This window comes from Equus asinus, chromosome 22, assembly GCF_041296235.1.
Source record: "Equus asinus isolate D_3611 breed Donkey chromosome 22, EquAss-T2T_v2, whole genome shotgun sequence".
Lineage (NCBI taxonomy): Eukaryota > Metazoa > Chordata > Mammalia > Perissodactyla > Equidae > Equus > Equus asinus.
Genome location: NC_091811.1, coordinates 49,282,735 through 49,309,943, shown reverse-complemented (window position 1 = coordinate 49,309,943; position 27,209 = coordinate 49,282,735). Strand labels below are relative to the sequence as shown.

Here is a 27,209-nt window from a genome sequence, read left to right as displayed (position 1 = left end):
CTGGGCCTATGAGCTTCTCTTCCCACCGCCACGCTCAGCAGAATTCTCAGCTTCACCCTTATTCCTCAGTCACAAAAATAAGCCAACAGCTCTGCCCTCCCCACCTTGGGGTTAACTGTGGAAATCAAATGAAATGCTCTGTCAACTCTACAATTGTTAATTGTTATTCTGAGCCACCTCAGCATATTTGGGGGATGGCATTTAGTCCTTAAGGGAGTTTTCCAGTTAAATGAAGTATTTCACTTATTTAGTAACACTAATTTGTCATTTAGTACATTATTTAGTACCCATTCCAACAGTATGTTAAGTGTTTTATCACTTATCTATTTATTCCTCTTGAGAACCCTGTGAAATTGGTACTTTATTTTTCTTCATTTTACGCGTTCGAAAATTAAGTTTGAATATTGAGTCAGCTGCCCCAGCTCATCCATTTTATAAAAAGCAGAGCTGGAAGTCAAAGTTGATGCCAAGCCTTTGTGGTCAACCACAACATACAAGATTGCACAGACAATAGGTACTTCACATCCTTTCTCCAGTTCACAACTGGCTGTTTTTGTCACTGTACATTTTTAGAGATTTAGTAGCTTATCAATCACAAATTGTTATTACAAAATAACGGTTGTCTCTTTAGGGCTATTCGGTTAAGCGGGGCTGGGGTGGGGTGGGCTAAGATAGTGCTTCTTCCAACAGTAAGTGCCCAAGAAGTGAGGATCCCAAAGAAAAGCTGCTCAAAAAGGCAAAATTAATACTTAGAATAAAATGAGAAAACTAGAAAGTACTTACTCATTAAAGTAACTGATGATTAAACAGTGTACCTCTCGGTTGATTCTAGATCTCTTCCTTAGACAGACTCTTTTCTTGGCTGTAGATCAGAGGGCCAGGTGGGAGAGTCCAGGCTGGGCTGTGGGGCAGACAAGTTCACCTCCGGGTGCTGCTACGTTTGTGAGCCAGCCTCTGGGGAGAAGATGCCATTTCCGGTGGCATCTGGGGCAAATGACACAAGTCAGCATTTACTTTCTTGCATTAGGAAGTGGAAGACTAATGACCAAAGCTTGAAGACTTTGGCAAATATGAAATCACAAAGGAGTCAGCAAATCTGAAACATAGCATATTCCTGGAATTTGGCTCTGAGCTTGTTTTCATTTCACATTTCTCGGTAATTTGGGTGTCATTTACATTGACTCTTCCTTTGTTTTGTTTTCACAGTTCAGACCGTTGGCTCTTATTACCCTGCTTGTGTGGTGTGTTCACAGCTGAAAAAGCTATTAGAGTGGGGAAGGAGGGAAGGACGGTGAGGGGAGAGAAAGAGGAAGTGAGGAAAGAGACCCTGGGAGATGATAAGAGGATTGCTCATCTTTCCTAATTAATTTTTTGTAGCAATAATCATGCACTTTCGTGTGTGCATAACAGTTTATGAAACGCTTTCAAATCCCTTCGCTTGCTCCTCCCACCGCCCTGGGGTGGAGGACTGGCCGATTCACAGCTACGGAAAACTACACCCTGAGGTCCAGGCTGCAGGTAAACACACAGAGTGGCGGAGCCAGGACAGTTCCCCATCCCTCCCCTGCTGTGCCAGCAGGTAACTGGAGAGGGGAAAGAGACGCGGTCTTCTGACTGGTTAGATAAGCGTAGACCTTTGTCTTCATAGTTTGGGAGGACACGATTTGGAGGAAGGGAATCACCTCCCCTACAAACACCAAGATGGAAGGGAAGGAGGAACCAATCAGAAAAAGGAAAAATGAGGAAACAGAGCTTTAATCAAGTTTTTCCCCAAACAGTGTTTTAAACACTTTAGGATACAGCATGTCTCCATTCCATTAAATGGTATAATGAACGAACCAACGAACGAGAGTAACAGGTTCCCAAACAGTCCTGAAATGCATGCTCTGTGCCCTTAGTTTTTAGGTTTTCTTAAACTATGGTATTTAGGGAGACTAGCCTTTTCTTGAAAATTGTCGTTTTGTTTTCCTTCATTGATTACTTAATGTGTGGCTTAAACATTAATTCTACACATTACACCTTGTTTTTACCCTCTTATCTATAGCCAAAAATCAAGTTTTTTCCATGAATTTGAATACAATCATCATTGTGTCTCAGGGCGGGGCTGCCTCTATAACCCAACGGATAACTTCAGTATTTTAAAATTCAGAGTCCTTTATTACATAACTGAAAATTTGTCATCATGCGATTCTAGCAATTCTATAAATGAGTTGCAAATCTTTCCAGTTCTCTAGGTTCCAGCTCGTCTGTGCATTGTGAGAATAAAAGAACAATCTAGACTGAAATTCACATAATCATCATAAGACCGGAGAACAGAGGAGCTGGAATGATGCAAATGATAATCTTGCTTACATTCGTTAAATTTAAAGTCAAGTTGTTTGAGACCAAGCAACAGATTTTCTACTGACTTTCTTACTTCCAAGAACTTATGATGATATATGGAGACGGTTACTCTTGCTATTCTGGCCCCATTTCACATTTCATAGCTCAATGAGCTGGCTTGCTTTCTTATCCACCCAAACTCAGCTTTTTCCTAAAAGATAATGACAAGTTAGGCATGTATCATGCTTTACACTTAGACTGTGCTCTCTCTCAGCGGACCCCCGTTCATGAAGTGAGGCAAGCTCTAATTATTATCTTCATTTTGCAGATCGTGAAACTGAGGCCGTGAGGGAGCTCGAATGACTGTCACTTTGATGGAGCAGGCAGTGTCGTGGAACCTTCTGGCTGCAATGTGTCATCTTCGCTGCCCTCTCAGTGGGAGGCCAGACAGGGCGCACTGCCATTATTGTCATTCTCAAGTTATTTTGCTTATTTTTAGAAGGGATTTAATGCACAGGGCACAAAACTTCAAAAGGCGCAAGCGGTATGAGTGAGAAGTCAGTTCCTTTCTCGTGTTTGTTCCCTAATCCCTTGTTTTTCCTTCTAGAAGCAATACTGTCATCGTCTTCTTGTCTATTCTACCAGAAATATTCTATGCACAGAAATATTCTATATCTCTCTGAAATATGTTATTCTCTTCCTTCTTAGAGAGTCCACTTCCCTTTTTATTTAAGGCAGTTGTCTGGAAAGAATAGAAACCCCACTTAAAACAGATATGAAACAGAAAGTCTTTGGTAAACTGATCATCTAGAGTGTTCCAAACATTCAGATGTTTCACGTGGTATAGAAAACTCATGACTCACAACAGCCTATAAAAGGAAGTAGGCAAATCTGTCCCCATGGTGTGGTACAATAACTGATCCGGGCCTGGTATCTCTCTGGGGACCAGTCGGAAACCTTGATATTGATTTGTGATAGAGTGACTGCATGTCCATTGATGGCATGGATTGAAGCCAGAGCTAGGGTGCTGTGAACAAAGTGGACTGTCAGATCTCCAGCTTCGGGGCCAAGCACACTTGGGTTTGAAACCTGATTCTGTCACTTATGGTTGCACGACCATCATAGTGACTTGACTCGTCTGTGACTCAGTTCTCTCATCTGTAAAATAGTGATAATGAGCACTACATAGATGCAAAGGTTAAATGAGAAAATAGACCCAGAGTACCAAGTACAGAGTAGTGTATAGTAAAATATATCTATATCAGTAACCACGGCCCATCTAGTCCGTCTTTCTTTCATTCATTCAATAAATAATTGTGGCAGGCACTGTTCTAGATGCTAGAGAGACAGTTGTGAATAACTCATTACAAAAAAAATATTTGCCCTTATGAAGTTGCCATTTGGGTTGGGGAAGGCAGACAACTAAAAAGTAAGTAAAATAACATGGTAGACAAAAGAGAAGAGGAACATGATTGCTGGATGGGGAGGAGCTAGGGGCTGTGGGTTGGAATTTTAAATAGGGTGGTGACAGCGTTCAAGACGTGCTACCCCAGGATATGGCACCTTGGCATATTGAATATTTTAAGCTGAAGGAATTTGATAAACAGCAGGTGCTGCAAGGACTCTGACTTCCCCTGACGCAGGTCAGAAGCCGCTCTTGTGAGAGGTGCCCTGCCTCTATCTGGAAGAAGGGAGCATCCTTATCTCTGAAGACAAAGAAACTCTGAGAGGAGCACACAGGCCTCGCTCAGTTCCCCCAGTTTACCACCCTTAGCTGTGTGCTATCAGTCTTCATCAAACCCAGGGTGAAAATGCTTACCCTCACCTTCCTTCAGGTCTTTATTTCCTTTCGAAGGTTAATTTGTATGCTTTTCTCTTCTTAATCGGTCTTTTGTTACAGAGACCCAGCGAGAACCTAGAAGGGACCAACAGTGGTCTGGAGAAGTCCTCTCTGAGAAGATGACATTTGAGCAAAGTTGGAAGAGAGGGATTGGAGCAAGCCATGTGGCAATCTGGGGGAGGGGAGCCCCAAGCAGAGAGAACAACGACAAAGAGGCGAGTATGATTAGACGGGGGTGAACAGGGGAGGGAGACAGGAGGTGGAGTCAGAGAAGAAAGAAGGTGGCTCGTGGAGATTGTGGAGGGCAGACCACGGACCACTGAAAGGACCTGGGCTTTTACTCTGGCAGCCGCCGTAAGGGGTTTGAGCAGAAAATTCACACCATCTTGCTGTAGACTGCATGAGGCAAGAGTGGAAGTAGGGAGACCAATGAGGATGTTATTGAATAATGCAGGAGGTGAGGCTTGAAGCAGAGTGATAAGAGCTGAGGCATGAGAGCTGGTCAGATTCGGGGTATATTTTGAAGATAGAGGTAATGGGATTTGCCTGTGGAGAGAAGATGGGGTGTGAGAAAAGGAGGGGAGACAAGGCTAGCTCCATGTTCTTTGGCCTGAAAAACAGAAAGGGTGAAGTTGCCATTTACTGAGACGGAGAAAATTGGGAGAAACAGGTTTGGAGGCTGGAGGTCAAGTGTTTGGTTTGGGGCTTGTTACGTTTGAGATTCCTTATACACATCTAAACTGAGATGTTGAATGAGGATTTAGATACACAAATCAGGAGTTATCAGTTTGGTTTGGATGCTGTCACCAATGGAGAAAATGAAGCTAGAAAAGAAAAGAAGTGGAAGAATGAGCTCTGAGGCACCCCAGGTATAGGAGGTCAGGAAGATGAGGAGGAACTCATAAAGGACACTGAGAAGGAAGAGTCAGTGAAACAGGAAGAAAACTAAGAGAGTGTGAGGTTCTGGAAGCCAAGAGGGGAAAGAACCAAAAGTGTCTGTGTGAGACACTGTTGGTAAGTCAAGTGGGATGTTTGACCACTGGCTGTAGCATCATGCAGGGCATTGGTGACCTTGATAGAGTGCTGGGGACAAAGCCTGATTAGAATGGTTAAGAGCCAATGGGAGGAGAATTGGAGACAGCACCACCCTCGAGGAGTTTTACTATAAAGGGAAGCAGAGAACGAGAAGTCAGCTGGAGGGGGAAGTGGCATTAAGAGAGTTTCATTTTCTTTTAAGATGGGGACAATAATAGCGTGTTGGTATGCTTACGGGAACGATCCAGTAAACAGGGCAAGCAGAGGATGCAGGAGGGCTAGAGGAGAATTGCTGGGGCAACGTCCTTGAGTTGGTGAAAGGGGTGAGATCGAGTGCCCAAGTGGAGGGGTTGGCCTGGGATAGGAGCACGGACAGTTCAGCCAGAGAAGTGATAACGAACATGGAGGACAGGTGCATGGCGCCGGCGTATGGGTAGGTGTGAAGGAACCAGCTTGTGGGGTTTTTCCTGACTGCCATTTTCTCAGCGAAATAGGCAGCAAGGCCAAGGGCACCAGCTGAGCGTGAACCTGGGTAAGGTGGTATTAGAGGATGGAGAGGAAGGTATGAAATAGTCATCTAGGACATGAGAGAAGCTGGAATTACTGAGCGGTGTGGAGGCCCACCTACGGCTGGACTCTTGCCTGAATCGGGAGTGCTGAGCATGGATGTGTGGTTTTCTCTAGTCTGTTTCAGCCACATGGGTACAGGGGCAGCGTAGGCAAAAACTGTACCTAGTCAGGATTAGGATGTTGCCTTTTGGTCTCTGTTAATGTATGTTAATATGCCATTACAAATTTATAATTTACTTTTCAAATATGATCTATTTAGAACCAAACCATAAAAGCCAAATATTTTGACAGTGAAAAATATTCTGAATATAAGGGCAAAAATAATGTTTCTTTCATAGTGACAACTCTTTAATAGTTCCAGCTACAGATAAACTTATCTTTATATAAACCATTACTGTTTTATCCACATTTTTTTTTTCAAAGAATACTGTTATTTTTCTTATCTTTTTGGAATGGAGTGCTTCCAGCGGGCCAGAAATCAGTCCGTTAAATATTTACTTATAAATGCACTTATTTCAGCCAGCTGGTGTGTGTTTGTGTTCAAATCCATGCCTGGCTACCTTAAAAAAAGGACCAAATTTGGCAAACCACAAAACACTGTGTGTTGTCTTTGCTTGTCTGACTTGGAACAATCACACATGTTAAATATTTTTGATAATTATTCTTCAAAGTACTTGCATGTAGCACTTTCAAGCACATCTGAATAATTTGTTCCCCTTGGAGCACAAAGTCTTCTCTGCTAGTATGTTAAGAATTTTGAGACACAGATTAAAACTTCTCATGAGTCCAATTCAGCACATGCGAACTTTTGTGTTGTCGAGCAGCCAGGCTAGAGTTGTTGGGGTTTGGAAGGTAATGGGTTGAGAAGAGCCAGGTTGGTAGTTTCACAAGGACGGATGAAATGAGAGAGGTAAATTTATACAAGACCTCATTCTGTCAGGATTTCTTACATTCTTTTACAAACTTTCTTGGAATTCTTATGTTTTATGCAAGCTGTCTGTTCTGTCCCAGTCTACTTTAGTGGTTCAGAGCATGGGCTTTGCAGGCAGAAAAGTTGAGTTCAGAGTTCTAAGTCCTTAACCCCACAAGCTGTGTGGCTTTGGGAAAGTTACTCAACCTCCCTGGCCCAATTCTGCTTGTGGAAATTGAATATGCAAAGTGCTAAGCCGAGTGCTTGGCACTTAGTAAATGCTCAGTTTACTCCAGGAATTAGTATATATACATCCATGCTTTAGGAATATAAAATAACTACTAAATTGTATTGCTAATTTAGTAATACAAAAATATACTTTAAATGACTACAGTGAATAAAATGTAAACACTGACAAGTACCCTGTCTGATCAGCACAGCCCTATGGACCGGTGGGCCCCTATCCCTGCAGGAACAGGGTCTAACAGTGGCAGGAGGCAACAGAGATCATCCTCAGGCCTAGTTGAGTTTCAGGGAGGTCAAGCAGCCACTGAAATCACATGGCCAGGCTAACCAGGCCTCCTGAGTCTGGTCCCATAGTCCCAGATCCACAGTTCATCAATTTCAGGGGGAAAAAGAAAGGGTGGGGCCACCCTGGTGGTGTTGTGGTTAAGTTCGCACGCTCCGCTTCAGTAGCCCAGGGTTTGTAGGCTGGGATCCCGTGTGTGGACCTACACACTGCTCATCAAGCCATGCTGTGTCGGCATCCCACATGCAAAGGAGGGGAAGATTGCCACAGATGTTAGCTCAGCGAGAATCTTCCTCAAGTAAAAAGGGAAAGACTGGCAACAGATGTTAGCTTAGGGCTAATCTTCCTCACACACACACAAAAGAAGCTTATAATTTTCACAAAGAATAATTTAGTACTCTAGGAGAATTTGGCCTTGAATTATTTAGCAATGTCCTTCACCTATAAATAATACTAAATTTTATTAGAAGACTCCAAACCACTGGCTTAGTTTTTTGATTCCAGTTCTCTCTCTCTCTTTTTTTATTACCATCTGAACCATTTTTAAGTGTATAGTTCAGTAGCGTTAAGTGTATTCACGTTGTTGTGAAGTACATCTCCAGTCCTTTTCCATCTTGCAGATCTGAAACTCTACATCCATTACACGTAGCCTCTGTGATCACTCTCCCAGCCCCTGGCAACCTCCATCCTACTTTCTGTTTCTACGAATTTGACTTCCTTAGTACCTCGTAGAAGTGGAATCATTTAGGGTTTGTCTTTTTGTTACTGGCTTATTTCACTTAACACAATGTCCTCAATGTTGTAGTATGTGACAGAATTTCCTTTTTTAAGGCTGAATAATATTCCATTGTCCAGTTCTCTAAAGCTCACCTGGTTACCACATCTATAAGAGCACAGCTGTGTCAAACTGCAGACCAGTAGCTCTCAGATACTCCATTTGAGATATTTTAAGTTTCTGGTCAGTTGGCTTAGCTATCTATTAGTTACAAAATTTCCTCCCTTCAGTCCATGTTAGCATAAACTATGCAAATAAAGCAACACCATCCTAGACGTGAAAAAGGCTGGGAGCATCATCTCTCTCCCAGTCAGAGAGGCTGGCAAAGAATCGTCCTTCACTTTTTATATTCATGATCTGCATTTTAAAAATTTCTCTGTAAAATGCCTTTTATTTTTCTTTTCGACTTGTATGGTAGGGTGGTATCCACAGCACTGTCAATTTTTAAAATCTGGCTATTTCAAAAAATGCATGCTTGTAAGTGGCTTTATAAATTAATCCTAATAATGGTAACATTATTCTTTGCTAAACCAAACTGCTAACCCTTCATCTATTTGTCTGGTGGAATTATGGATGCAATGATTTTCTTTATTTTCAAAGCCATCCTAGACTTGGTCATACTACATTTATAAAGAAAAACTTCCAATATTTTAAACCATATTAACTGCTAAATTCCTGAACATGAAGTTGCTTTGTCTGGGGAGGTAGAAATTGCTTCCTCTTTTTCTTTTTATTTCTTTTTCTTTTTTTTTGAAGATTGGCACCTAAGCTAACATCTGTTGCCAATCTTTTTTTTTTTTTTTCCCTTCTTCTTCTCTCCAAAGCCCCCTGGTGCATAGTTGTACGTTCTAGTTGTGGGTCCTTCTGATTGTGCTGTGTGGGATGCCGCCTTGGCATGGCCTGATGAGCGGTGCCATGTCCGGGCCCAGGATCTGAACCGCTGAAACTCTGGGCTGCCGAAGAGGAGCATGTGAACTTAACCAGTCGACCATAGGCCAACCCCAGAAATTGCTTCTTAATATTTTTGTTTTTTGAGGAAGATTAGCCCTGAGCTAACTACTGCCCATCCTCCTCTTTTGGCTGAGGAAGACTGGCCCTGAGCCAACATCCATGCCCATCTTCCTCTACTTTATACATGGGACGCCTACCACAGCATGGCTTGCCAAGCAGTGCCATGTCCGCACCCGGGATCTGAACCGGTGAACCCCGGGCCAAAGTGGAACATTCAGTCTTAACCGCTGTGCCACCGGGCTGGCCCACTTATTAATATTTTTGATGCATGCTGCTCTTTCTTTCTTCCTTTGTTAGATGAACTCTCATGTGAACCTCCACAGGCCACGCACTGTGCTTGGCACTGGGATATGAGGTTGAGTAAGACGTGGTCAGAAGCTTCTTGATTATAAGTCAATGTTGGAAACACAGTTATAGCCTATGTTAGGGTATCCCTTCTGTTACTGAAAAGGGATTTTTAAAATCTTACTGAAAATATGAAAAATAGCACTGTGAAAAGTGGCTTCTGGTCAGATTCTTTTCAGGTGGATATTTGCTTTGTAAATATAACAATTGACCCAAATAGCATCATTTATTTTATAAATCAATTATGTATTGCTATTCCATTCTACTGTAAGATAGCAGCCTTTTAAATATTTTTCCAAATCATCATTTACAAAATTAATATTACTGGATGCTTTCTTGTTGCCTTCCTTTCTTTCTCCGTTAGGATGTTCCTCTCCTTAACATTTTTTTTTCTTGAATCTCTGAGATACATTTAAATAAACAAAGATGGAGAACTATAAATTACTTTCACTTCTCCCACTCTAGTGTTTACCAGTTTAATTAACCTCTGATTGTAAATCTTTGAATCATATGTCAATATTCTATTTTTTTAGTCACGATTCCTAAATGTTGCATACCTGTGGACTCAGTCACCTCATGTATTGGCATCAGAACAGAAGACTCTGATTGTGTTTATTTTCTGTACGTGCCTTTATTCTTGGTGATGCTTGCTATTTAAATCATGGAGTAGTTTGAAAATACATGACCAAAGTAGCTAAGAATAAAGCCATGTCTCTTTGTTGATGGTTGAATAAGCTTTGTGACTATGCAAGGATCCAATTTAAAATACTAAATTCTAAACTAATTATCTTATCCCCCAAGCCCATTCCTCCTCTCCACAAGTGAAGTGAAATCAATACTCAGCTAGTTGCTCCAGGGGAGAAATCCCAAGTCATCTGCGATTCCTTCCTTGCCTTCGTCCAGCGGGAGTCCAGTCGAGCCAACCTGTAAACTGCTCTCTGATCCGTCTCTCCCGCAGCCTCCACGTTAGTTCAAATCTGAAATCCTGCTGGGGCTTCCTGATTTTTCTCCCCACAGATGTTCTTCTCTTCCTCCACCCCATTTTCTGACTAGCAGTCTTCGTCGCTCTTTCTAAGATGCAGAACTTATCATTTCACTTCCCTTTCATAGGCCACATTTAAGCTGCTAACTTGTGTGAAAGGTTTCCTGAAAATACCAAACCTTCTGCTTTTTCTAAATCAGGTATATTAGCCAAATAAGTGGCATCATCTCAGTGAGGCCAGAAGATCCCAAACGGACAAGATGTCTGAATTTCCGTAGATCACAATAATAAATGATAACAGATGCTTACTGAGTATACTCTTCCGGGCCCTGTAAGTGTGTTAACTCTTTTTACAGAATCCACAGAGTCAGCAATAATAATTATTGCTACAATTTATTGGGAGTCTACTTTACATCCAGACATCATGTGTCCATGTGTTGTTACCTTTTAAACCACCCTGGAGCATGGGTATTGCCGTCTCCCCGAGGAATAGGAAATGAGAGAAAGAACTTCCTAGAGGGTTGGGTTTTGCCCCAGGCCAGTCAGCTAGGAAGTAGCAAGTCCAGATTCAGCTCACGTCTCTGCCCCTGCTTTCTGCCCACCCCCAGACCGGCACCTCACCACCTCCTGGCCTGGCACCACTTCCATGCCTGCAGTGGTGCCACACAGAGAATGGTGACATCAACGGAAATAAAAATTTTGTGGCAAAGTCAAGCAGGCTGTTTTGACTTATTACCTGAGAGGAAGAAAGGCTGGCGCTAAGTCGACAGCAGGAAATCTGTCACTGTATGTGCCACTGCTTTGTTTTCAGGCGTGTGTCTAGTGACAGCTGGCTCGGAAGTCCTTGACATTTGGTGAAGTCACAGAATGGAGACCCTGAGAAATTTCCTTGTACCTCACTTACGTAAAATTTTGTTCTCATTGCGTACACTCTTCAGAAAAAAACCCCAAGAAAATGTGGGGTATTAGTCAGAGAGCTCTGCGAGCCCACAGTCTGAAGGAGAAACTGTCTTTCACAGAGCTTGATTAACCACAGACTTAAATTTTAGGAGGAAGTAGGCAAAAAAAAAAAAAAAAGAAAGAAAGAAAAATCTGCAGGCCTTGCCTGTCATGTACTTGGTTTGTTAAAGAAAACTAGAGAAGGAGATTATTATTTTTTTAAATGGAAAAAGCTCCAAAATGTTTTGCCTGAATAAGTTCTCTCAGTGGATGTCTTAAGAATAGGTGAGGTATCGTTGACGCCCAGGGGCCAGGAGCCAGCTCACAAGCCTGATGCAAGTTCTTTACCTTGTGATTGTGTCTCATGAGGAGGAATGTGTACTTACATTTTTATGCCAGGAAGATTTCCTTCTTGGAAAGAAGGAAGAGAGGTCAGTGGGCACGCTACTGTGTCACTTGTGCTAAGAGAAGAAAAAGCCAGTAGGGAGCTCCTCTTGGCCACTTGCCCGTCTGCTGGGTCATATTTGTCCCGTCGAGAGAGAGACAGCACTTCCCTCACCGGGCTTGGGTGGGGGCAGCAGCCTGGGCCAGCTGGAGGTCGTGACCTCAGACTGCTCAGGAGAGGTGGGTGGGGCTTCCTCTTTTACGGAGCTAACTACATATCATCTCATCTCATCTCTTACCTGTGCTACCAGGTGAACCCAGCTGGCAGCTCCCCACTTCATCTCCACCCCTCCCGCAGGCTTATTCAAACCAACACTGACATTCTATCACTTCCTTTACATTTTGGGGATAAAGACTTACACTAATTTAGCCCTCAGTCCATCACTTTCACGTTAAAGTCTCCAGTTTTTTGATGCTTGACCACGGGGTGCCACCAAGGACCTGAAAAGACCAAAAACACCCCCACCCCCACCCTGTGAGAAGTCCCTCAGCTCGAGACCACCAGGGTCACCTTGGTCTACATTCTCCTGAGGAGATTCTGGTCCCGTCTGATTGTTCGCCAGCATCCCGCTCAAAGCCCCTTCCAACCTGAGCGGTGAGACGTTTTACTCTGCTGCAGTGAAGTCGGCTGCAGCTCCAGTTCTTCCGGAGGAGTCTGTCAAAGTCCCTGGCCATGCAGACACCGTCTACTCCCAAGGGCAGCAGACCCTGGCTGAGCCATCTAGGGTGTTGGGATGTGGGGGTGCAGAGTGGAAGGTGGATGCAGAGCAGCACCTATCACTACACTCAGATCCGTTTCCTCACTCTCCTTTCTGACATACAAGGTCTTTAAAAAACCTAGCATTTTTATAAATGGTCAGTTCTTCAGTGAAGAAAAGGGAAATGAACTTTTGCCTTGTCTCTCATAGATTGGAGGAATTACCACGGAGAGATGAGGCAGAGCAAAGCACACTGGGCCTGAGGCCAAGTGTTGATAGTATTGTGGTTAGCATTTACTGAGAGCTGTTTATGTTCATTTTCCTCTCTTCTCCCTCCTTCCCTCCCTCCCCTCTTTTTCATAAAAAAACTATTGACTAAATTAGTTCATGGTTATAGCATAGTCTACGCATAACCTCAATTACGAGGAAGATGAAATGATTAGCCAGGTAAGTGAGCTAGAATATCCAAATTCTTTTATACTAAGAATCACTGAATATGTTGCATTTGTCATTAAATTAGAAGGAAATGTTACGGTTGGTCTGTAGAAATCAGTTATTTGCAGACAATTAGGCAGGCAAATGAGGAGGGACAGTCGAGCCACCTAGAACCTTCACTTTCAGTTGGATGACCTGCCTCTGCCGGTCTGTGGGCAGTGGTGAGTTCAGGAAATTAGGCAGCAAGCTAGGGCTGGGGATGAATCCAGAGCGTAATACACACTCCAAGATCACCCAAATGTCTGGGAACCAGATCAAGAGTTAGAAACTCCGATGGCTATAAGGATTAGTATGAGACGGAGAAGAGTAAATGAGCAGGCTCTGGTCTTTGTACGTATACAGTACTCACTTTGCATATGGAACATGCAGGAATAGTCTTCACTTCCTCTAAGAATTGTATTGTACACTTTTTCTTGAAATTCTCAAACCTCTCATTCTATTTCCTGTTTTGCCATTTTTCATAAATATGTGGGAAGAGAGAAATAACTTTTGGCCATAAGGAAAAAACAGAAGTGAAAGTATGGTGGTAAATGAAAATTAATACTCAGCCTCAGTGTTGGGGTAATAGGGAATAGGGGAGGTTGTGGCAAACTGGAGAACACATGTCATTTAAGTGGGCAGTAGCCACTCCGTTCTAGCAGATTGCCTCATGAGAGAATATGGCTCCAATATTTCCAGATATTCCAATTTTTCAAAAAGAAAATCTGAAAAGATGTTTATGAGATATATCCTGATTTTTAAACGTTGGCTAAAATAATAAATAAATAAAAACACTATGTAAATAAAACTACACAGCTTTGCAGGTATTGGTTTTTTAATTCTGTCTAGATAGCAAAGGAGTTAAATTCAAGCAAACATCTGGGAATCAAGGACCGCACGGAATCAGATCAAATTGGGGCAGTGGGTGAAAGACAGGTGAGCAGCAAGGATCGCAGAAGGGCCAGAGAGAAAGAATTCTGGAACCATCCTTGCCTCGGGAACAGACACTTTCCCTTCTAGCTGTCTCGGAAACAAAGAACTGTTTCCTAGGCAACATCCAGTCTGGCGTAGCCTGAGCACTCACGTGCGCGTCTGCAATGCAGCATCAGATCTCGATAGGCAAATTTTGGCACAATTCTCAGAGTTTTACAAACCCAAGAATGGAAGCTGAGATAGCGCTATTGAGTAGCAGGTAGCTCCCTGTTGTGGCAAATTTTAACCTTTCTGTTAAGCACAGAATCCCGAATGAATTCTCGTTTCTTTGTATTTGTAGCTCATTGAAATGAGATTCTCAAAGCCTTAATGCCTCATAAGTATCTTCTAGGTGTTGCTTTTATTTTATTTTTGATGCTTACTATAAATATAGGTAATGGGATATTTGTAACACCAATATACTGATATCGTAGTTGATCCACATTGCTTTTAATATTTCTTCAACGTTCAGCAGAACTCAGTGGCCTGTTTTCAGAGAGATGCTCAAGTTTACTCAAAGATGAACTTAAAAATATTTGTTTCCTTTGTTAAGGAAAAATAATAATTAAAAAAATACTGTGAGGGCAGTATTAATAACCATAGTGTTTAGAGCTTTAAAAAGCCTTCCAAATAACATCCATTGAGGAGGAGAAAATTTCCCCTTATTCCTCTTCGTTCTTTTGGCTGGTCTAATAATTAAATTGACATGAGACAGATTAACAGGAGAAAAAAATTTAATTTCATATGTACAGAGGTCTTATAGATATAGGAGACCCAAAAAGTGACCAAAGCAGGCCGTTTACATACCTTTTAAACAAGGAAACAATAAATTTGTGAAGAACTGACAAGACAAAAGAAACTCAGGCTTGGGTACTAATTAGTGAAGAAACTAAGCAGAGTTTGTTTACATAGCCTTCTTGGCCCTGAGCTCCCTATCTCTGGTGATAAGGCTGTCTCTACCTCATGATGCTGGCACAGTACCTTTCACATGGGAGATTTATTTCCTGCTTTCAGGGGGCTAGAGAAGAGGGTCAGAGTGTCCTTTTTGTGCTGGCTGTTTCTTGAGTAACTTTAATTCAAAATAATCAATATCACTTTGGCATATCTTGGGCCAGTCTGCCCTGAGTCCCATCACTTCAAACAAATCTCTATTTTGTTTTTAAGAACATTGGGGAAATAGAATTTAAATAAACAACTGTGCTATTTAATCTGCACCTCACGCACCCTTTACTGTTTTACTGCTCTTCTTATTTTTTTCTATATACTCTCTATCTAAACTGAGATGGGTTAGAGTTACTGGTCTGATATAGCAGGGCAAGGCTAAAGGCACATGGCATCCTGATATCAGCAAGGCTTTTGGCAATGCCTCTCGTTATAGTCTTAGAAGTAAGATGGAGAAATATGTATGGGCTAGATGATAGCACATTTCAGGGCATTCACAGTAAGTCATCTCCAATCAATATTCAACACGTCACTCAGCATTGGTTTAGCAAATATTTATTGGGTACCTATGATGGACTAAGCACTGCTCTAGGTTCTATGAATATAGGTGTGAATTTCGATTTTTTTGTAGAGGTCCCTGAGAAGCAAATAGAGGTTTTAAAGCAGGGATACAAACACACACAAATTATATATATAAAAATATATATGTATAAATATGTAAACTATATGTAATTTAAAAAGAGATAACCCTAGTCTTGAATGGAGAATAGATTTTATCCTCACCAACAGATGATATTGCAATACAAAAATAATTTTGAGGGGCCAGCCTGGTGGCATAGTGGTTAAGTTTGGTACGCTCTGCTTCTGTGGCCTGGGGTTCATGGGTTCGGATCCTGGTGTGGACCCACACCACTCATCAAGCCATGCTGTGGGCGTGACCCACATACAAAATAGAGGAAGATTGGCACAGATGTTAGCTCAGGGCCAATATGCCTCAGGCAAAAAGAGGAAGATTGGCAACAGGTGTTAGCTCAGGGCCAATATTCCTTGCCAAAAAAAAAGTAATAATAATTTTGAAATGTCACAGGGGAAACGTGTTATATCATCATATATAATGACATGCAAAAATATATTAATTAATAGATTATTTTTTAGGGTAGTTTTAGGTTTGCAGAAAAATTGAGCAGAAAATACAGAGTTCCCATATATACTCCTCCCACCCCCAAAGATTCCCCCATTATTAAATTTTTGCATTAGTGTGATACATTTGTTACAACTGATGAACCAGTATTGATGCGTCATTTTAACTGAAGTCCCTAGTTTATATTAGAGTTCATTCTGTGTTGTACATTCTATAGGTTTGGATATACGTTTATTTGTATCCACCGTGTTTCACGGTGTTATGTATCATCCTTTATCACCATATCATGTCTCCACCATTAGAGTATCATACAGAATAGTTTCGTTGCCCTAAAAATCCTCTGTGCTGTACCTACTCATCCTCCTCTCCCCCAGAAACCTGGCAACCACTGATCTTTTTATTGTCTCTGTAGTTTGCCTTTTTTCAGAATGTCGTAGAGTGGGAATCATACAGTATGTGGTATTTTCTGACTGGCTTCTTTCACTTAGCAATATGCATTTAAGGTTCATCCATGTCTTTTCATGGGTTCATTTCATTATCTCTGAATATTATTCCATTGTAGGCATGTTCTCCAGTTTGCTTATCCAATCACCTATTGAAAGACATCTTGGTTGCTTCCTAGTTTGGGTAATTATGATAGAACTGTCAGAAACATTCAAATGCAGGTTTTGTATGGCTGTAATTTTGAACTCATTTGGGTAAATACTAAGGAAATGATTGCTGGATAAGTGAATGATTGTAAGATAAGTTTAGTTTTGTAGGAACCTGCTAAACGGCCTCCCAATATGGCTGTACCACTTTGCATTCCCACTAGCAATGAATGAGAGTTCTGTTGCCCCACATCCTCACAAACATTGGTGCTGTCTTTGTTTTGGATTTTGGCCATTCTAATAGGTGTGGCATTGCTGTTTTAGTTTGCAATTACCTGCTGACATATGATGTTGAGCATCTTTTCGCATGCTTATTTGCTGTCTATATCTTCTTTGGTAAGGTGTCTACTCAGATCTTTTGCCCGTTTTTTAATTGGGTCTTTTGTTTTCTTACTGTTCAGTTTTGAGAGCTCTTTGTACATTTTGTATATAAGTTCTTGATCAGTATTTTGTAAATATTTTTTCCTCGTCTGTGGCTTGTCTTTTCATTCTTTTAACACTGTCTTTTGTAGACCAGAAGTTTTTGATTTTAATGAAGTCTGATTTATCGACTCTTCTTTCATGTATTTTGCTTTTGGTGTTGAATCTAAAAACTCATTGCCAAACCCAAGGTCACCTAGATTTTCTCTTGTTTTATCTTATAAGAATTTTATAGTTTTACATTTTACATTTAAGTCTGTGGTCTGGTTTGTTTGTTTTTTTTTTCAGGAAGATTAGCCCTGAGCTAACATCTGCTGCCAATCCTCCTCTTTTTGCTGAGGAAGACTGGCCCTGAGCTAACATCCATGCCCATCCTCCTCTACTTTGTATGCGGGACACCTGCCGCAGCATGGTTTGACCAGCTGCACATAGGTCCATACCCAGGATCCAAACCAGCGAACCCTGTGGGCCGCCGAAGCTGAACGTGCGAACTTAACCACTGTGCCACGAGGCTGGCCCCTGTGATCTGCTTTGAGTTAATTTTTGTGAAAGGTGTAAGATCTGTGTTGTTTTTTTTCTGTCTTTTTTTTTTTTTTTGCATGTGGATGTCTAGTTGTTCTAGCACCATTTGTTGAAAAGACTGTCCTTTCTCCATTTAATTGCCTTTGCTCCTGTGTCAAGGATCAGTTGATCACACTTGTATGGGTCTATTTCTGGGATCTTTATTTTGGGCCATTGATCTATTTGTCTATTCTTTTGCCAATACCACATCACTATCGCTTTATAACAAGAATTAAAGTCAGATAGTGTCAGTCCTCCGAATTTGTTCTTCTTCAATATTATGTTGGCTATTCTGGGTCTTTGGCTTCTTCATATAAACTTTAGAATCAATTTGTTGATAGCCACAAAATAACTTACTGGGATTTCTATTAGGATTGAGTTGGATCTGAAGACCAAATTGGAAAGAACTGATATCTTGACAGTACTGAGTCTTTTTATCCATGAGCATGGACTACCTCTCCATTTATTTAGATCTTCTTTGATTTCTTATATCAGAGTTTTGCAGTTTTTGTCATATAGATCTTGTACATATTTATTCAGATTTACACTTAAGTATTTCTTTTTCTTTTTTTTTTTTTTGTTGCTAATGTAAATGGTGTGTTTTAAATGCAAATTCCAATTGTACATTGCTGGTACATAGGAAAGCGATTACTTTGGTATATTAACCTGTTTCTTGCAACCTGCTATAATCATTTATTAGTTCCAGAAGGTTTTTGTCAATTCTCTGGAATTTTCTGCACAATCATGTTATTTGTGAACAAAGACAGTTTCATTTCTTCCTTCCCAATCTATATACTATTTATTTCCTTTTTTTTGCAAAAATATTGTTGCATTAATTAGGACTTCTAGTACAGTGTTGAAAAGGGGTGATGAGAGGGGACATCCTTGCCTTATTCCTAATCTTAGGGGTAAAACCTCTAGTTTCCATGAAGTATGATGCTGGGTGTAGGTATTTTTATAGATATTCTTCATCAAGTTGAGGAAATTTCCCTCCTTTCCTGGTTTGCTGAGGTTTCATTTGTTTGTTTAATCATGAATGGGTATTGGATTTTTTCAAATGCTTTTTCTACATTTATCAATATAATCATATGATTTTTCTCTTTAGCCTATTGATGTGATGAATTACATTAATTGATTGTCAAATTTTGAACCAATCTCATATACCTGGAATAAATCCCGCTTCCTCACGGTGTATAATTCTTTTTATACATTGCTGGATCTGACTTGCTAATATTTTGTTGAGAATTTTTGCCTCTATGTTTATGAGAGACATTGGTCTGTAGTTTCCTTTCTTCGATGTTTTTGTCTGGCTTTGCTGTTAGGGTAGTGCTGGACTCCTACGATGAGTTAGGAAGGACTCCTTCACTTTCTATTTCTGGAAGAGATTTCAGAGAATTGGTATCATTTCTTCCTTGAATGTCTGGTAGAATTCACCAGTGGACCCATTCGGACCTGCTTCTCTCAGTTTTGGAAGACTATTAATTACTGAGTCAATTTCTACAATGGATATAGGCTTATTCAGATTATTTCTTTTTGGTATGAGTTTTGCAGATTGTGTCTTTCGAAGAAATAGTCCATTTCTTCTAAGTTATCTTATTTGTGGGCAAAGAGTTGTTCATAATATTTTTTACTGTTCTTTTAATGTCCGTGGGATCAGTAGTGATGGCCTTTCTTTCATTTCTGATATTAGTAATTATGTCTTCTCTCTTTTTTGTATATCATTACATTTTAATAAGCAGTTTTTATTATAAGTGAGGGCAGATATGTTTCCACATAGCCAGTTTATTTCTTTTATAAGCTGCCAATTTGTGTACTTTGCCTGTTTTTCCATTTTATTTAAGGCTTATTATATATTAAATATGTTAATCTTTGCTCTATCATACATGTGCAAATGTTTTTCTTCCAGCTTATTGTTTTCCTTTTAATTTTGTGTTTGTATTTTTTCGTACATAAGCTTTAGATAAAGTCTTTCAGCATGTTTTTCATTGTTTCTTCCTTTGCTACTGCACTAAATAACAGCTAATATTCACTGATTATTTACTGTGTCAGACATTATATAAAGTGATTTATGTATGTCATCTAAGTTAAACTTCAAACAGTCCTTGTGGTAGGTACTATTATCTCCATTTTATATGTGAGAAAACTGAGGCACAAATAGGTGAGCATCTTGTTTCCGGTGGGCACAGAGCCAAGATTTGAAGCTCGGTGCTGTACTGCCAGAGGCTTAGCTCCTGAGCTCTACTGCCTCCTAGCAAAGTACTCCCACTTGAAGATGGTATGATTTACCTACTTTTTTTATGGTTTTCATATTTTTTTCATTATTGTCTGTTTGTTTTTTGTGGTGAGGAAGATTGGCCCTGAGCTAACATCTATTGCCAATCTTCCTCTTTTTCCTTGAGGAAGATTGTTACTGAGCTAACATCTGTGCCAATCTTCCTCCACTTTGTGTGTGGGAAGCCACCACAGCATGGCTTGACAAGCGGTGCGCAGGTCCGCATGCGGGATGCCAACCATCGAACTCTGGGCCACCAAAGCAGAGCACATGAACTTAACCACTACACCACTGGGCCAGCCCCTGGTTTTCATATTTTTAAAAAGAATGCTCATAAACACTCTACTTAGAAAATGTCAAGATTTTCAAATTTCATAACATAGAGCTATATATCATAGCCCTTGCAAATTTCAAAGAATTCATTTATTTTGGAATCAGAATTGATACATGACCTAGTTTGATGGATCTTGTGGAAAATTGGGCTGCTAGAATATTGGAAGGTGTGGAAAGAATTGTAATAGAGACAAAGAAAACTCAGCAACATTTTTTAAAGGCAGTTGTTAACTGCAGGAAAAGAACAAATGGTAAAAATACTGTTGTCATGGTGCACTCAACATTAAGTTGCGCATACTATTTGCATGGACATAATAAAGTGAAAAATGAATATTTAACTACACAAAAAAAGTGAATGAAAGGTGAGGAAATGGAAAACGGAAAAAGTTGGAACAGACAACTCTGATGGACTCAGGTGTGACTTTCTTGGATCTTCCTCACTTGCCTCAGTAGCTGATATTAAACGTCCTGGGACTGCTTGAGCATCTTTGTCTTTCCGGCTCTCACTGCAGCGCATTACTCACGGGAGCGTCACCTTCTATAACGTAACACCCGCCCCTCCTCTGCTCTTCTATCAGGTAGGTTTTTGGGAATTGCTGCCGCTACATGAATTTAGAAAGTCAGAGGAGGAAAAAGGGAGAGACTTACAGCCACCAATTGATAGATGGAATTGAATTGTAAACATAATGAATATGGAGAGAGATGGTTTCATTTTCTCATAATCCCCATTTTCTCCCCTGAGACGTAACTCTAACTTTTAGAAATATTCCTCAAGACGAATTCCCAAAGACTTAAAATGGGTTTCCTTTTCTCTCATACAAGAACACGTTTCTTCATTTAACGAGTTGATTATATAATGCTAATAGATAATTCACGATACTCAAAAGGAATACTATAACTTTCAATGGAATTCCAAAACAGAGTAAATGGCCGGTGTTCCTTTTGAAGAGAACAGTTTCATTCAGTATCTGATTTTGTCACATCGCACGTTTCCCTGCCTCGTTGAAACTCTGGCCGTAAACTGCCGCTTTTCCATCTAAGGAACATCTGTTCTTTAAATAGTAGAAGGAACTCCTACCAGTGTGACCTTTCTTCTTGGCAGGTCACCTGAGAATATTAACTAGAGTGCTTTGTTCCACGGTTCCCAGAAGAACAGGAGACCTTACTATTTGGAGAAGCTTCATTGTTGAAACAGTTTGAGCAGTCTGCCAAAAATGACTGACTTCCTTTGGTCTGCAGAAGTTTCTCTTGTGTTTGCAATAAGTGGATATCAAAGGGACATTTATGGGTCTAAACTAGTTCCAGTACTTGTAAAGAGACCCACTCCTGAGCCAAGGCAGGTGGTGGGGAGACAGATCTGTTTCAGGAGCATGTGAGGAAGTTAACTGAAGGATGCTTGCAGCAAAGGGCAAGCAGCCAGTACTACAGGGAGGTCTTAACACAATGGGACCAAGTGACCCTACAGGTGGCGGAGCATAGGAAAAACGCATCAAGAGCACATGATATTTATTCAAGTCAAGACAGGTAGGCAGGAAGCCAGGAATGCAGCTTAGGGAGGACAAGAGCAAGGAAAGCCCCACCTCTGGAGAGACTAAGCAACGAAATGAGTTAAAAACAGCATCTCAGGAAAATAAGGACAGTTAGCAAATTGGAGCTGAAACGGCAGACTCTGAAATAAACTACTGAAATGCAATCAACAAACGAGGTTAGAATCGTGGAGACTATCTGGTTGCCTCACCTGATTTATAGGACTAGAACAGTGGCTGATCCTCATACTGGAATTTATGTCACAGGGGCAAAATGAAATTCTAACATCCCAGAGAACCATGATTTAAGCTACTTAGGGCTAAGTGCCTGCAAGTATGTCTTGGTCTCTAAGGGAGATTACTGTATAAGAAATGCTTGTAGTTTGTAAAAGACATCCATAATTTTTAATCTTTTTGTTTTGGAGGTCAGCTGAAATTCCAAATCTTCAACCCTAGCTATTGTAGTGATCCAGGTGGGTGAAGGTGGTAATTTGAATTGTGGTGGTGATCAGCAGATGGGGTTGAGGTGATGGACGAAAGGATGACTGGTGTGGAGTGGGGGAGCAGGCAGGAATCTCGAGCAGGGAATCATTGTAGAGAAAGGTTCCCTTGTGTTAAAGGATAAGCTGAGGGGCCGGCCCCGAGGCTGAGTGTTAGGTTCATGAGCTCCGCCTCCCGAGGTTTCGTGGGTTCAGATCCTGGGCGTGGACATGGCACCACTCATTAAGCCATGCTGAGGCGGTGTCCCACATGCCACAACTAGAAGGACCCACAACTAAAAATATACAACTATGTACTGGGGGGCTTTGGGGAGAAGAAGAAGGAAAAAAAAAAAAAGGAAGATTGGCAATATATGTTAGCTTAGGTGCCAATCATTAAAAAAAAGATAAGCTGAGGCATGTTACAATTTTTAATAGTTTATTTGAGCAAAAACAATTCAAATCAGGCAGCGGCCAAATCGAAAGTGGTTAGGAGTGCTCCAACAGGAGCTCCGGGAGACACTTTGATGGGGAGAAGGCGGAAGCACAGTAAGGAAGTTACTGATTGGCTGTAGCTTAGAGCCTGGTTGGCTGTTGGTGATTGCTTGTCCTTAGGTTTCGGTTTGGTAACCTTGAGGCATTTACAGGCTTAAATTTGGGTTTGCTTACATAAGCCACCATGGCATTAGAGTCTATTGGTCTCCCTGTTTAGTTAATTTAACACTGGCTTCTGGATTGGCTTGGACAATTGAGTGGACACTGATGTCAGCACAGAGTAGGGGCAGTCTCATGCCCAGATTCAAAACCTAACTCCACTTTTTACTTCCTGTGTGAACTTGAGCAAATTACTTAACCTCTCTGAGTCTTAATCTGTAGAAGCAAGAAACGTTCTACTTACAAAGTTGTGGTGAGGACTAAATGAGAGTTCGTACAACTAACTTGGCACATACATTGAGTGTCTACTAATTGCAAAGCCCTGAATTCAAGGTGCTCTCAGTCTGTTGGGAAAACATACAAAAACAATTAACACACTACACAGGGAGAAGCGCTAAAATGACACTGTGTGTAGAGTGCCAGAGGAGCCCAGAAGCGTGCACTCTGCTTACAGACATGGGGAGAGAGAAATGGACATTTGAGCTAGTCTGGAAGGAATACACTTTCACCAAAATGTGCTTCCCCTGTGATCGTGGACAAATTAATCTCTGTGAGCCTCGGTTGCCTCAGTTGGAGATAATGATAGTACCCATCTCAAGGAGTGATTGTGAGGGTAAAATGAAATAATGTATGAAAAGTACTCAGCACAGGGCCCGGTGCACAGCAAGTACTCCATCCATGTCAGCATTTTTACGAACATTATTACTATGGAGAACTCTGGGAGTCACTGAGCTCTGATGGACTCAATGACGTATCCAGGTCATAGCTAGTTAGCAGCAAAGCCTAGACTAGGAACCAAACCGTCAATGTAATGCTCACCATGAGAGCAGAGCTCCGGACTCATCTGAGCCTACCTTATTCTAAAGAGAAAGCTGGAGCCTTTTGTGTAACGCAGAGACTCCAGCAACTGTTCCCAAAGGAAAGTTTTGAAGGAGATCTTTTAGCATTTGAATGGCTCGTATCTAAAAGGATAACCCACTTTGACAGGTAATCAGTCTGCAGAATATATAAGTTCACTTTTTCTTATTGGACATCTTTGGGTTTTTTTCCAGGCTACATATTTCTCTTACTTGAGCCCTCTAAACACACTGTTCTCTGCAGCCTATTTGACTTTCATATCAAAGGAAAATGAAAGCAAAAAGAATAGGTTCTACTTGTAATCAACATCCATTGACTGTCTATTGTGATTTAGAAGCTCTTGGCGGGCACTGTGGAAAGAGGCCAAGAATATAAAGCCCAGGACTCCATCCTCACTTGAGATAGTTACCGTTTGGTTTAAGGAAACCAGATCTATATGCAATGAGAAAACAATAATTCTAGAATAATGTACAGTCATCCCTTGGTGTCAGGAGGGCATTGGTCCTGGGACCCTCCCCTACAGATACCAAAAATGAGGATACTCCAGTTTGTCGTATAAAATGGCATAGCATTTGCATACAACCTACGTGCATCCTCCCGTATACTTTAAATCATCTCTAGATCACTCATAATACCTAATACAATGTAAATGCTATGTAAATAGTTGTTATATGGTATAGTTTAGAGAATAATGACCTAAACGTCTGTACACACACAACCATCGTAGGCATTTCGATCCACGGTTGGTTGAATCTGAGGATGTGGAATGCGCAGATACCGAAGGTGGACTGTGTAGATATTCTGTGCTGAGGCGGGTAGATTGAACATATTCACTCAGAAGACGCAGAGTAAACTCGTGTTCTGTTGTGCAGGAGCTAATGAGGATGTACGGAGAGAAATCAATCATCTCTTTGGCAGGTGCTGTGCTGGGTGCTCCATGTTGTGTCTGGATGAGTCTGAGTCAACTCCAGAAAATGGTAATGGACGTGGATTGGCAAAGAGAAAGGCAGGCAGAGGTTCTCATTAGAATCATCTGACACTAAAAAATATTAATAAATACCTGACCCTAGGCCCCCTCACCTGACACTGCTTGAGTTCCCCTGGGGCCAGGAGCCCAGGCAGCCACACTTTATGAAAGCTCCTAGGTGATTCTCCTGTGTGACCGAGGCTGAGAGCCTCTGCTTTAGGGCAAAGACCTGATGACAAATATTTGCAAGTGTGTGTGGAGAGCTACAGGCCTGTGGTGAATATTTCTTCTTCCTAATTACAGTGGAAACATGGCTTCTTCCAGAATGCCAAGGGTGAGAGTAGAGTGAATGCGCTCCACTGTGACCACGCTATCTGCCTGGGGAAGATCGAGGTGAGCATCCGGGAGTAGTGGTCCTCTGAGATGCGAAGGATTGCTGGATGGCAATAACAGGGTACAGAATTAGGAAGGAACCTGGGGATTTCAAGCAAAAATTGTGTGTCTCTGAGGATGGATTTAATTAAATTTATGGCATTGTGAAGCTGACAGAAGATAAAGGGGTGAAGAGAGTCTGAAAACGCAGCTCTAGGCTTTGAAGTCAGCGGGGTGCTGTTTACCAACAGTCTCAGCTCCCTTGTTTGTAATGGGCATCCTCTGAGCCGGCACCGTGCATGTTTGTGGTGAAGATGAACTGCCATGCCTGTCACGTCGACAGCAATGAGCATTAGTTACTACTGCTGTTGTTTGAAACGTATGAAGGTCTCTGTGAAGGAAGCTGCACCCCAGACTCAGGATTTGGGTGGCTGCCTATAAAGCAGTTTCCCTTGGAAACTGGTATTGGCATAAAGGACCTTCTGTTCCCAGGACAAAGGGAGACGAGAGAAATCACTTCACCCTGAGCCTGCAGGGAGCTGGAAGGAAGAAAGGCCAAGTAGAGGGAGCCAGAGCAAGGGTGTGGAGGCCTCAGGCTCAGGGACCAGGGCAAGGAGGAAGTGGATCCAAACAGGTGGAACTGGCGTCAGATCTGCACCCATTTTGGAGACTGAGACCCAGAAAATGGGGCCACACTGGGCAGGGCTTTCACTGTGTCTTTTAGTGAACCAGCTCAAATCCTAGAAAAGGACAGGCTGGAGAGACAGCATGAAAGATCACTGAATTTCACCAGTCTAAGTTTTTTTACTTTTTGCATGATAATTCCAACTCGGGATTACATGAACTCATAATGCATGTGAGAGTATTTTCTAGATAACAAAACACTATGTGAATAAAGTCTGATTTTTTTTTCTGTGTAGAGTTTATACCTAGAGATCCCCTCAAATGATACTGACCTTGTTTGCTCCCTTCTGGCAGGTTTCTGAGCACACTGCGTTGAAGCGGGTGTGTGGCTTGTGGGGAGGAGGATAAGAATGGCCAAGAAGGGCCAGGCGGGGCTGGAGGAACTGGCCCGAGGGTCTCTTCTGTGGATCCCAGGCCTGGAGTAGCAGAAAGTTATGCCGAGGGCTCGCCAAACATCTCGGGGGCCTTCTGTTCAGAAATTTCAAGGACACCCATTTTGTCATAGGGCTGGTTGAAGTGAAAATACCAAGCTGGAGAGAAGCAAAAGATGGGATTGAAGAGTTGGCTCATAGTCCATGCTCATTAATTGTTTGTTGAAATGAAGACAAAATGTGGGATGGCAATGTAGCATAAAAGGAAGAGACAGCCTAGCAAATAAGTCCATGGTGTTCGGATTTGATGTTACTGGCAGCTGAAAGCCCTATGTAGCCTTGAGTGGCATTTAAGGATCTGTAAAGTACTGAAAATTGAAGAAATAAATGTGTGTTCAAGGTCATTCATCCATTAAATGGACTTTAAAGAAGAATATTTTCATCATGAGAATAGTGGTTGCTATAACAACGTATTTAAACAAGATTATGGATTCTTCTTTTCTGAATAGGGTTGCACCTTCTGGTTGAGCAGGTTGTTCACAGCACAAGAATGGACAATAGAGTTGGTCCTGAAATCAGTCTGCTTTCTGCCCACCAAGCCGTGTACCCTGGTGTGGGGCTGCATCTGCCCAGAAGGATCGCCTTTTCCCCGTTCCCACAAAAGCACCCCATGGAGTAGTGGCGGACCATCTCTGAAGGTCCGAAAACACGATGCATGCTGTTCTGCTTAGATAACTTCTTAAAGTAACTTTCAGACACTGTGGTAGGAAATCAATGATGTGAGCAATAAAGTGGAAGAAAAAAGAGAAGATAAAAATGATCAAGATATAAGATAGAGGAAATTAAAAAACCCAGCAAAGCAAGGTGAGTCATGAAGAACGAACAGTAGGAGATCCTGTGATGGGTGGAGGTTCCCCCCACATCTTTCTGGTATTGTCAGCAAACATGGAGAAAAGTTCACAGTGACCTACTAAATGGCAGAAATGAAAACAGGACAAAATGCAATGCAGAGGCGTTTTGTAATAAGAAGCAACATGACTCTGGTACCTAAATCCAGCAGTTGTATAACCAGGGCTAGAGAAAGTCCACTTTACCAGCAATAAGTCTGTTTTTAGGGAGAACACAGAACATGA

General features: G+C 41.5%; 1 protein-coding gene and 1 long non-coding RNA gene across 16 annotated transcripts in view; one reads left to right on the top strand and one right to left on the bottom strand.

Annotated features, from left to right (window-relative positions):
- The window catches only part of PCED1B (PC-esterase domain containing 1B), a 34,467-nt gene extending 23,158 nt beyond the window's left edge, over positions 1 to 11,309 (bottom strand). For 2 of the 14 annotated variants that reach the window (XR_011496850.1, XR_011496846.1), the window contains exon 1: positions 784 to 1,254. The gene's annotated coding sequence lies outside the window, so the exon portion shown is untranslated. Of the gene's footprint in view, positions 1 to 783; positions 1,273 to 11,055 lie in introns of those variants that run through there. The other 12 variants (XR_011496843.1, XM_070494156.1, XM_070494157.1 and 9 more) reach the window with 11 other exon arrangements.
- The window catches only part of LOC123279968 (uncharacterized), a 40,117-nt gene continuing 15,014 nt past the window's right edge, over positions 2,107 to 27,209 (top strand). For both annotated transcript variants that reach the window (XR_011496853.1, XR_011496852.1), the window contains exons 1-4: positions 2,107 to 5,630; positions 20,616 to 20,743; positions 24,953 to 25,042; positions 26,586 to 26,940. This is a non-coding gene — a long non-coding RNA (uncharacterized lncRNA). The remainder of the gene's footprint in view (positions 5,631 to 20,615; positions 20,744 to 24,952; positions 25,043 to 26,585; positions 26,941 to 27,209) is intronic.